At 41.6% G+C, this 12,927-nt stretch overlaps 1 pseudogene; it reads right to left on the minus strand.

The window, feature by feature from the left end:
• Positions 1–1,171: 1,171 nt before the first annotated feature.
• On the minus strand, positions 1,172–9,132 carry LOC112825131 (large ribosomal subunit protein uL6-like; annotated as a pseudogene).
• Positions 9,133–12,927: the final 3,795 nt, after the last annotated feature.

The raw sequence follows: 12,927 nt of genomic DNA on the forward strand, positions 1-12,927 counted from the left end.
TTCCATTTTAAAAGAAACATCTTATCCTAAAAGACACATTGCAACACAAATTTCGGAGTGGAAGGGTGCCATTGTGTCCTTTAATTAGCCCAAGAGCCCATGTTCCATTTCCTGGTGCAGGTCGGGTGTGCCACCGTTTGTATTCGTTCTGCTCCATTAGGCTAATTTGTTTTCAGATATAAAGTTGCTGTCCCAAACCCACTGCGCTGTCTTTTCACATTCTGTGTTTAATGAGTTAGCAGGTTTTGGAGATGCAGAGGATATCTCTTTGATTTAATACTCAAGCTAAAAAAGAAAAACTGCCCACTGGAACACAAAAATAATTAAGCAGTACAATCTAGAGTGGTACATGAGAAAGCCACATGCCTGGGTCAAGTGTCTAACTGCTTCTTGATGTGGCACTTGCCATTACACTTTCTGCATCAAAAAACACTTGGCTACTGGGAACGTCCAACAAGAATGCCACTGCCCCAGGCCATATCTAGCAGCACTAAAATATCAGGAATCATCCAGAGGTGTCTATAGCCATCTGGGTTGCTTAATGCAGGAGAATGAGCCCCCTCCGTTGCCCTAATTGCCTAGGATGGCAGAAAAGCCCCTTCCCCTGACATATCTTTCCACTTCTCTGTCTGGGTGCCACCATCAGTGGCTTTGTCAAGACAATGGCTCTTGACTAGGCATCAGCTGGTCTGGCTACATAATTTGCAGGACCCCATGCAAAAGGAAAATGTGGAGCCCCTGGTCAAAAAAAATAGGAAAAAAAGTGCCGTTGTGGAACTAAACCATAGTTTTTTCCTTCTGTTCCAGTCTCTACCTCAACTAGTTACAGTATTTTTTATTTGCTATTTAATGCCATGCCAAGTAAAGAAAACAAAATTTTAAATTGTTAGTATGAATTTTGCAATGCCAATTTTAAAGGAGATAGAAGTGCATTTAACTCATCCATGAAATCACCAAAATTACACAATTTGCATTTCATAGCTCATACATGCATATGTATTTTGTTCTTACCAGAATGGTTTAAATCCTGCAGGAAATAAACTCAGCTTGCTTCTTTTTTTTTTTATTGGTTTAAGAAAAAGCCCCAAATCAATACACCTTTAAAATATCACAAATAAGTCTGAAAAATTATCCAGCGTCTTGTTATTTCTGTAGCTGGACAACTTAGATCTTACTCATCAGCCTGCTGAACTGTTCCTTTTTCAGAAACATAGATGCCATCCCCAAATTTTCTGATACCCTTGTTTTTTAACTATTGTGGCTTGCTGAATCAAAGCATCTGAGTTGGATACAAGTTCAATGTCATTTCCTTCAAGAATTAACTCATCTTTCTGGGCTTGAGATACTGAACAAGTGATACCTGGCCTCATCCAAATGCTGTGGTTGTATTTTTCACCCACAAAATTTCGGATTTCAACAAGAGAACCATTCTCCTGAATAACAGCGCTGATGGGGAAGTGAGCACACACTGACCTCATCTTGTAATGGAAGCCCAGCATAACACCCTTGACTACAAATAGTGCGAACAATAGCCAGTTCTTTTCTAGTTCACACCATTTGTCAACTCAAAGCGTCTTTTTTTTTTTTTTTTTTTTTTCCCCAAACAGACTGAGTTCTACATTGATGGGATTGACGTCCCCCTGCAGGGTTTCTCTGGGGCCCTTCACAATAATAGTGGGTCCCTTCAGAGTGATGTCAACATTTTCTGGAATGTCAGCAGTCTGACTGCTGAGAATGGTTTTCCTTCTCGCAATAGATGGGCAAAGAGCTAAACTCAACTTCCTTCTTGATTACACACCTTCTGCCACCCACACTGTCTGCCTTCAGCTTACTGAGGAATAAGGAAAGAAAAAGGAACTATGGGCTGGCCTATTTTTCCCTTTCCTTCCACATCATCATCTCCAGGACAAGTGATTCCTAACACAGTTAATAGTAATTTGTCAGTGTTTATTTCATCATTTTAACAAAAGGACCACGGTTGTGTAAGATCTTCACATGAGGGGGAAATGGGTGGGAGAAAGTAGATGGGCTCTCTCTGCATTATCTTTGCAACTTAGCTGCATATCTAAAATTATCCCCAAATAGAAAGCTTATTAAAAAGAGAAAAGGGGCACCTGGGTACCTCAGTCATTGGGTATCTGCCTTCATCTTGGGTTATGATCCCAGGGTCTTGGGATCAAGTCCCGCCTTGGGTTCCCTGCTCAGCAGGGAGTCTGCTCTCCCTCTGCCCCTCCCCCTTGCTTGTCCTCTCTCTCTCTCTCTCTCTCTCTCGCTCTCTCTCTCAAATAAATACCTAAAACCTTAAAAAAAAAGAAAAGAGAAAGTTTTTTTGCATACATCTTGCCAAGAACTGCTAAGTTAAAAAGAAATTAAGGCATTCCAGTAGTATTTACCTAACTTGCCAGGTCAGATTCACCTGGGGTGAAGTCCCGTACCCAATTCTAGGAGATTCTGGTTTATTAGATCTGCAACAGGATTGGACCCAGGACCAGAGTTTTAATAAGCACTCACCCTGAGGAGTTTATCAGACAAGTTTGGGAAATATTGCTTTGGAGTGCAATGGAATTAGGCTAACTTTAAGAGTAAGGTAAATTCAAGGCCACATTCCAGCTATGTGACCTTTTTTTATGTACCAGATTTTTTCACTTAACAACTTTTCTACTTGCCAGTTGTGTGGCCTTTGAGGCACTCACCTAACTTCTTAGAAAATTCGTAGTGCCGTAGTCGTACTATAGAACCACTGTGACATTTAAATGAGGTACCTGTAAAAACCCCAGCACAGAGCTTGGCCTGCCTAGGTTTATGTTACAGTTGGCCCAAACACCTTATATTCTGATGTTTTTTTCTCCAGAGGAGAACATAAGAGGTTAATAAACTATGACCATAGTTCTTAAACTAGTTACACCAAGACCCATGACCTTTTGCAGAATATTATGAATACCTAGGGAATAGGAAATATGATCTTCTCTTTAAGTTCCCCTTTATTTAGACATTGTGCTTGCTCATTCCTTTTCTAATAGATAAAGGAGAGATATTTGCCCTTCATTGTGCCAAATGAGGAGAGTCCGAAACGTCGCTTGATTGCCTGAACAGAGGCCCCAGGCACAGCTGTGGCATGTGAGCAAAACCCTTCTGTGTGCCCCCTCTTTCCAACCCAGCTACCCCAGTGCAGGCCCCGGAACAGCTGGGACATCGGATGAAATCCCTTCTTTGGCCGAGGACAGGAAGCAATGTGGGTAAAATATGAACACTGCTTAGCGTTGTATTTCACGGTTAATAAAGGGACAGTAAACTCCTTTGGCTGCTTTTTGTCTCTTGATGTCCTGAAACTTCCGTCTCTTTGGGATGGAAAGAATCACCCTTAATTTTGACAAGTCCTAAGATAGGGGGTCACAAATTGCCAGTTCCTTTGTCTCTGATAAAATAATACATTAAAATTTTTATAATGTGTGGGTATATTAGAAAAAAATTTTCAAGGCACAGAGAAGATGAACGTGTAGCAGGCATTGGCCAAGAAGCTAAGTAGATTAAAAGGGAATGAAGGGTTGAGGCTTAAGATGCAGGATTAGGTACAAGGTCTTACAGAGAGGACGCAGTCAGGAGTTGGGGGTTGGCCAGAGAGGAAATGGAGGGTTGTCCTTTATAAAAAGAGTGGACGTCTCTGGTCTGCTTCTCTCAACATCTCTGATTCATGGCAAAACTTAGCCTGCCCCCTTGCTTTCCTCCTGTCTGTACACATGGCTGAAAATGGTGTCCCCAAACCCCAGGGCTCTACCTTCTCCAAGCTCCAGCAAAACCAAACAACTGTCTGACGCTGCAGCTCCTAGAGCAAGATTCTGTTGTGTCCAACTTTGGTCAGGAGTCAGCCAGCCTCGTGGAGTCATGGAAAGTAAGCGTGACCCACGTTTGTAGTCCTTCATCTGGTGGGTGGTGGGGGAGGGAGCAGCAATTCTCCAAGAAAGGGGCTTGGTCTCACAGAGACCCCAAAAGATATTTACTACAGGTGGAAAATGACCTGCTTCAAATTCAGAGATTTTTTTTTTTTAGCCCCTTGGTTATCTTCTATCTATCATCTATCTATCTTCTTCTATTTCGTCTCTTCAGCAATTTGTCAGTGCTGCATTACACACTTGGATGTTGGAATCTGGATGAGAAAGGAAATAAAGTGAAGGAAGATAGCAATTTTAGCTTGGAAAATTATCTGCAGAATAGAGTCTACAGATATATTCAGACTGCCGTCAATGTTCTTTTTCTCTCCGTGCGCTTGACGTTCACATGGGAGAAGAAATACCCAAATCCGGTTTGTGGCATGGAGAAGGGCAAAGCCACCTTCCCCCCCAACACCCCCAGGAGTGGCCTTCCAGAGCCCAGCTTTCCGAAGGAAACCACAAACAGGAGACACTATAAACTGTGCACAGAGGAAGAAAGGCAGGGTGGAAAGGTTAGAAATGAAAAAGGATCTGATAGCAGGAAAGCTGGTTCAAATTAATGAGACAATGCAAGCCTTGACATTCTTGATGGATGTCAGTGGTTAAGTGCTAGCTGGACCTTCTGCGATTACAACCTCCATTCAAACCCCAGGCATGGATGGCAACCTGAAACCCAAGGCCATGGGCAGCAGCGAGCATCTGTGGGCCCAGCGTGGATTAGTGCTGTGGCCTTGGGGGACCCTTCCAGGCGGCTGCTTCCTCCCTGTGTACCAGTTACCCCAATGCCAGGTGTGCTCTGGGGGCAACGACAATACCAAGTAATTAAGATAAAATGTTCTTGGCTGTGTCTACGGCACATTCTTTTAGGACAAGAACAAAGGGTGAGTTGATGAACTAATTTTTGGTGCGGAAAACTGCAGCATCTATTATTAAATGAATGCTTGGGATTTTTGTTTGTTTGTTTTTCAATAGCCCCATTATAATTTCAGTTCAGATACTCCAAAGCTCATGTTCCCTAATTTATTATTGCTTGCTGTGGTCCTCTGGGATACAGTAATTGAATTTTACTGGCGTCATTACCATATCCACAAACAAGCGAGTGTTCTGAGCTCAATCAGTCAAAGCCTGTTTGCGGGCCCACAGGAGACGTGCCCGGAGCGGAAGTCGATCCCAGCCCAGAAAGGCCGGCGTGGGTCCCCGGCCAGGGGGACTGGTTAGTGCTCCGTGCAAACCAGGCTTCCTGCGGTCAGCTCTGCGGGAGCAGAAGAGCACGGGGGCCCTTGAAGGAGAGGGAAGAAAAATATGAGGCTTCAAAGACACTGCTGACCAAATCACCGGATTGTAATCCTATTGCAGTCAAAACTAGATGAGCTTCTGAGAGACGGGCTCTACATACGTGGTTGAGAACCAGGAAATTCCACAAGGAGATGTTAAAATTCCATCTTTAAACAAACAAACAAACACAACAAAACTCCGGATGGACAGCCTACATCCTCTTCTTCTTACATCCCAAACAGGAAAATCAAATCATACTATTAGACACCGGCGGAGATCATCTGAATCTAGTCTCCTCGTTTTACTCTAAGCTGAAAGGGGGGAAATGAACTCTTACCTCACTGTGATATAGTTAACATTTTTTTTTTTAAATTCACATTCTTCAAAGATTTACCCTTAAATACTTAGGGAAGCAGTGAGGCAGACCGAAAGGAATACAGCGGGCGTGAAAATGGGCTCAGGCTCACGACTCCTGTGAGCCCCTGGGCAAGTCAATGAACTCTGAGCCTCGATTGCTGCATCTGGAAAATGGGAATAGTCCTATAGGCTTCTGGGAGGACCGAGATAATGTATGCCAGTATCTCACAAAGCACTTGGCACCCGACCTTAGCTGAATATCATTCTGCCTTGGCATTTGTCCAAGAAACAGATACTGTATTTTGACCTATTTTGTACAATGAGGAAGCTAATTGGCTGAAAGGATGGGTTGCTTCCGGAGGAGCTGCGCCTCCTCAAATAGTTCCCACCATATTTGAGAACACAGGGAAGGGGGAAGGCCCCTCCAGTAAGCACATCCATATTTCTGAAGGCATTAGGCCAAGGACTTTGGGTAATTTTTCTGGGCAACGAAAATTCTCATACCACTGGGAGTTTGCAAAAGCTTTGGGGACTTAGGTCCTCTTTGACCCAGAGATCATATTTCAACTCAGATACTGTCAGTGTCCTCAAAGGGATGACTGTCTTGCTAAATGATGAAGGAATCCTACCCCTTCACCCCACAGGCTCTGCTTTCCCATGTCTTGATTCTTTGCGAGGAAAAAAATTAACTGTTCCCCTCATTCTTCTCCTGGTTCATGTCCCCTTCCTGTTTCGTTTAATTAATAAGAAGATACCCCCCGGGTGCCTGGGTGGTGCAGTCTGTTAAGAGTCTGACTCTTGGTTTGGGCTCAGGGTCGTGATCTCAGGATTCTGAGATGTGGCTCTCTATCAGGCTCCGCGCTCAGTGGGGAGTCGGCTTAAGACTCCCTCTCATCCTTCCCCTTCCCTCTGTGCTCGCTCTCTCTCTCAAATAAATAAATAAATCTTTAAAAAAAAGGTACCCCCCAACTGAATAATTCTGTTATGGGCTGAATGGTGTGTCCTCCCGCTCTACAAGTTCAAAGATGTTGAAGCCCTAGCTACCAATATGACATTATTTGGAAATAGGGTCATTGCAGATATAATTATTGTTATGATGGGGTCATCCTGGAGTAGGGCAAGCCCCTACTCCAGTGTGACTGGTGTCCTTATAAAAGGGGGAAATTCGGACACAAGCACACTGGGAGAATGTTGCATAAAGATGAAGGAAGAGGTTGGGCCGATGCGTCTGTAGACTAAGGAATGCCAAAGATCTCCAGAAAACCACCCGAACCTAGGAGAGATGCATGGAACTGGCAGAATCAACCCTGACACCTTGACCTCGGACTTCTCGGCTCCAGAACTGTGAGACGCTAAATTTCTGTTGTTTGAGCCGATTTGTGGTATGTTGTGGCAACAGCGCAAGCAAACAACAATAGCAACCACTTCTTTCTGGAAATAAACCCTCTCTCATCTTATTAACCTTGTCCCAGGACCGCTGTGGACTGAGCACTTGGCCCCCTCCCTCTTGTACCCCCCTCCCCACAACAGCTTCAATGGGGCTCTGCTGCATTATCACCTAAGCAGGCTTGGTGCTCTCTGTGCACTCAGGTCCCAAAGTTTGCCTCTAAACTCCAGGCCAGAAAGCAGTTAGCACCATGCTGGTTGGGGGGGAGGGGGGGGAGTGGAGACAGCACCAGCATCATCCAAGTTCACATCCCTCACCTCTGGCCTCTCCTCATCAGATGGCAATCATAGTCTGAGAGATGACAACACAGATTGTCTTTGTTTTTCAGCCTTATTCAGCTCCCTTATAAGGAGAAACTATGCCCCTTGAAGTCTTGCAGATCCGAGTGGCTATTACGAATCCGAGCTCGCAGATGAGAGACTGATGTCATCGTTCCTTTTCCGTATAAACAGAAAAAAGTGGAAAGTGGAAAGAAAATGTAAAAAACGAAACATTCTTGCTCTCTCTCTGTCTCTCTCTCACGCACACACACACACCACCTATAAACACAAATTCTTTTCCCCTGGATTGTGCCTCCTTTTACGGATGTGTACTCACAAGAATAGATATATTGGTTTCTGTCCCCTGAGGTAATGATGATAAATATGCCAAGGTCAGTAGCTTCATCAGCCATTGAGACTGCTCACTCTGGCAATGGCAGATAATCATTGGACTGGTGGGACTAGTTGCCTTTACTTCAATTCATGCCTCACGGTGTCACTGAAATGTTTCTTATCTCACAAAAACACTTGTCTTATTGTGTCTTTCTGGTACAGAAAGAAATTCATAAATTATTGCTGGGCCTTGGATTTTTAAAAAAGCCTTGGTCATGATTCCGTAGGGCAAGAAGTTACTAAAGGATGGAGACGAGGTGGAAAATAAAGTCACCAGTGTATATATAATAATGTTCTGTTCCATGTCCTGGAAAGTAAAAACTCAGCTTTGGTAGACCCAAAAGATATTGCAACTCCTTTTCTAATAGGACTAAGGCTTAGTTTAAAAAAGAATTCTACTAGCATTTATTGAGAACCTACTATGGGAAATACACCATGCTAGATGATAGGACTACCATCATAAATAATACATAATCTCAGATTTATTCTCAGCAACATAAATCTATAAATAGTACACAAGGAGAAAAAGAGGTTAAATTTCTCAAATGTTCACTTTTAGAGAACTGTATTCCTATAATAAAGATAGAAAAAGTAGAGTCATATCATACTGCCATCTTATATCAGTTTCCCACTGTTGCTATATAAATGTATATTTGGGTAGAACTGTGGCCATTAAATGACTTGCCCCAGTACACAAGTGTGTATCGCTTATGTGAACAGTGTCTAGCATGTGTGCCTCAGGGGGAAAAGATTGAACAGCTGCCTTGCAGCACTCATCAATAAGCAGGTAGCCAGGGACTCAACTCTAAGATAGCCAGGCCCTGCGGAGACACAAGAAGAAACACAAGATGAGGTTCGTGTCCTAAGGGAGCTTGCAAACCGGTGGAAAGAACTGACCCCATGGCGCACAATGGTGACCCATCCGTGTCAAGACAGAGTGAAGTATTTGTGTCTATGAGATGCACTGCCTACCTCTCATTAAATATTTAAGGACGGATGGATATCATCCTCAATGTATTACACAGATTGAGAAAAATAGGCCAAGAATAAAGGCCAAACTGCTTAGAGATGGTTTTTAATGCGTTACCTTGGTGGTGGGGGGGGGATATTCTCAAGAACAATCCCTTGATGTTTTATCAGTTGTCATGTGTACACACAACGCAGCAGAGGGTCAGGATCGCCAGACACCAAGGGCTCTGGAGCTGGCCAGTCTGGCTTCCAATCCAGGCTCAAACACCTCCCTGCTCAGGATTCTTGGTCAAAGTACGTAACTTCTCTGTAGCTCAGTTTCCTCATCTCTAATGGGGGATAGTAACAGTACCTACCTTGAAGGGTTATTCTGAGAACTGAATGAATTAGTATGAGGGATGCTCTTAAAATAGGGCTTGACACAAAATACATGCTTGTAAGAGTCTGTGAAATTAAGTAAATTAAATACCTTATGTCCCCAGTCAAGACTTGAGTCTTCCATGCTCACTCTATTTTAACGTCCACTTTAAGTGTTTAGATAAATGAGATAATACATATATAAAGCCAAGATAGAAATCTCAAATACAGCGTCTCCCTTCTGTAGGTTGGTCCATGGTGTCAGTTAATAATACCTTTGATGTGGGCAATATGAAAATTCAGTATTCTTATTTTCTCTGTGACAGTGTGCTAGAATTTGTCTATCTAAAATTTTGAGATCTGGTGATTATTATATAGTGTCGGGTTTGCACAGCCCTTGCCAGGAGAGAGGCATTATTCCACAAAACGCAAATCCTACTCTAGATCATTCCTTGGACTTCTCTGCTGCCAATTTGGTTTCAGATTGAGCACTTATTTACAGTTTAATGTGTACAATAGAAAGTCATTGCCTATTATAAGATAAGGTTCCTTCCTAAGCAAATGCACTGCAAAGATGTCTGATTGAGAATTCATGATCCCATGATTGGTGATGTTCTCAGGCTGAGGTGAAGAACCCCAAACACAGGCTTTAAAAAGTACACAGTTCTGTACTCTCCTCCCTTGAACTCTTCTAGACATTATCTAAATGTAATCCAATTCACAGAGCTATTCGTTACAAAAGGAGTCTCACATTAATTTTATTTGAAAGGGGTCCCTATTTTTTACACCATGTTGGAGAGAAAAGATTCAAGTAAAAAGAAAACCTATCACTAGGCACTAATTTGCATATATATACTAACACAAACTCTTACACAAATTTAACTTAAGAACATCTATGTGTGCAAAATCTCCAAAAAGTCTGTTGAATCAAGAAAACTTCTTACTTACTATGCATAATAAATGGTTCTGAAAACAAATAATTTTAAAAATTAAGGTTAAACATACTATTTGACAGATAGATGTGCATGTGACTTACAAAACTTACAAGGCAAAAAGGCACATAAAAGTAACTACCTATTGTTTAAAGATAAAGCAATCAATAAAACTAGACTCAGAGATGACCAAATGTTGAACCTATTAGAAAGGGACTTTAATTCAATTTAGATTAATATATTAAAAGATGTAGTGGGAAGCTACAGAACAGGCATGAACAGATGCAGAATTTCAATATGGAATTATACATGTTTTTAAAAAGAAACAAAAGAAATGCTAGGAAAAAGAAAAACATATCAGAGATGAAGAATTCCTTAAAGGGCTAATTAGCAGATGGAACCAGTTGGAAAAAGATCAGTAAATATAAAGATAGGCAATAGAAGCCATCCAAGCTGAATTACGAAGATTTTAAAAGTGTCAAAGAAAAAAGAACTACAGAATATCCAAGAGCTGTGTAGGACGATATCAAATGATCTAACATACACATAATTAGATTTTCATTATATCTCAATAACCCTAACTTAAAAAAAAAAAAGAAGAAAATCAAACCAAAGGAAATGGAAAGAGAGAAAGAGACAGAGCATAATAACATGACAACTAAATGCAATGCATGATCCTATATTGAACCAGGGGGGTAACAGCTTTTGAAAGGGTATTATTGGGACAGTTGCTATATTTTAAATATGGATTATGAATTAGGGAATAGCATTTTATGGGTGTTTTTTTTCTTGATAATTGTACTATGGTTATTTAAGAGAATGTCTTTGTTCTTAGGAAACACAACTGAAATATTTAGGATAAAGAAACATGATGGCTGCAGTTTACTCTCAGATAGTTGAGTGAGAGAATAATGAAGCAAATGGTGCAAAATATTAATTAATAGAGCTGGTTAAAGGGTATACAGAAATTTCCTGAAATAGTCTTGCGATCTTTTCTTAAGTTGAAAATTGTTATATTTTAAAAATTTTTAGTTATTCCACTTTGGGTTTCATTCTTTCTTTCTTTTTTTCCTATTATGACAAATGTACTCTTTAACCCCCATCCCCTATTTCACCCACCCCCCCACCCACCCTCTGGTAACAATCAGTGTGTTCTCTATAGTTAAGAGTCTGTTCTTGGTTTGTCTCTCTTTTTTTTCTTCGCTCATTTGCCTTGTGCCTTAAATTCCACATATGAGTGAAATCATATGGTATTTCTCTTTCTCTGACTAACTTATTTCACTTAGCATTATACTCATTAGCTCCAGCCATGTTGTTGTAAATGGCAAGATGTCATTCCTTTTTATGGCTGAGTAATATTCCATTGTACATATATAACATTTTTATCCATTCATCTGTTGATGGATATTTGGGCTCTTTCTGTAGTTTGGCTATTGTTGATAATGCTTAAATAAACATAGGGGTGCGTGTATCCCTTGGAATTAGTGTTTTTGTATTTTTTTGGTAAATACCCAGTAATGCGATTACTGGATGGGAGGGTAGTTCTCTATTTTTAACTTTCTGAGGGACCCCCATACCATTTTCCAGAGTGGCTGCACCAGTTTGCATTCCCACCAATAGTGCAAGAGGGTTCCCCTTTCTCCACATCCTTGCTAACACATTAATTAGTTTTGCTTTGAGTATGTCTGATGATGAGTGATGTTGAGCATCTTCTCATGTGTCTGTTGGCTTTACATAAAATTGTAAGTTTTGTTTAAAGAACCAAATAAGAAAGGGAGAATGAGCGATACCAACAAGATATAAGGAAGAACAGCCTAAGTAGAATTAGGCACAAGGCAAAAACAAACAAAAAGCTGTGTGTGCATGGGTTCAGCAATCAAAATAAAATAAATAGCAATCAAAATAAAAATAGGAAAAGTATATGACCCCATGAGGTGTGTGAAGGCAGTAAGAGTACATAAATGAGAACTTCCAAGAAGTAAACTGTATTCTCAGAGCAAGCCATGTTTTTCTTTGGCACACGAAGAATGCCATAGAGCCGAAGAGTATCAGAGAGACTTCCACAGTAAAGGGGAGGGAGAGGCTGACACCTCCTGAAAAATCAGCCCAGAGCAGATGGGGGTCAGGGGTTACACTTGGCCCAGGGTTATACTTAGGCTAGGGATATACTTCGCCATTTCTTCTTTGTGGAGCCCTTCCTGAGAAACCAGGAGTAGTGAGTGGGCAGAGGTAGGACACCCCCATAGCTATATTTTTGCATAAGAACTCCCAAAGAAGAAATAGAAACTGCGCATATGTAACAAGGGAGCAAAAACACTCTGAATAGCTAGAAAATATCAAACTAAAACTGTTAAAAACAAAAAAAAATCTCTCCACCACCTTCCCCTTTCACCCACAGGGGCAGAGCCAACTGCATCAACGATATAGTTGGAATGTTAGGTGTGCTTACCAACTTAAAAGATTGGGCAAGGGTTGAAGTGGGTAGTTTATGGCTTTAAGAAAACGAGTGGAGTCACAGGAGGATCTGGGCGGATAAAAAGCACAGCTGATCTTCATTATTTGCAGATTATGCATTGGTGAACTCTCCTGGTCACCAATATTTATCTGCAAGCCCAGAATCAATGACCTTCAGTACGTTCTCGGCCATTCGTGGACCCTTGCAGGGTCATGGAAAATCTGAGTTGCCCATGCATGCCGCCAGCTGAGGCTGAAGGAGGCAGTGTGTCACCTTCTTGTTGCAGCTCTCCTCCTAAAAACAGTTGTCCCTTTCATAGTCTGTTTAGTGACACATGTCTCACGCTTCCTTGCTTTTTGTTGATTTGCTCTTTAAAAGTGCCATCTAGAGTTCCTCAGTGAAGGCGGCAACGATGCGTCTTGGAAAGTAGGTGTGTGAGGTCAACTCCATTCAGGCAGGAGTTACAGGGCTGTTGGCCCTGAGTACCGTGTTAATGAATCAACAGTATCTATTAAATAAGATGTCTTGAAACAGAAACACTCATCAAATAAAG

Source organism: Callorhinus ursinus, unplaced genomic scaffold (assembly GCF_003265705.2).
Source record: "Callorhinus ursinus isolate GAN/ISIS: 27379988/994484 unplaced genomic scaffold, GSC_fseal_2.0 scaffold12, whole genome shotgun sequence".
In the NCBI taxonomy this organism is placed as follows: domain Eukaryota; kingdom Metazoa; phylum Chordata; class Mammalia; order Carnivora; family Otariidae; genus Callorhinus; species Callorhinus ursinus.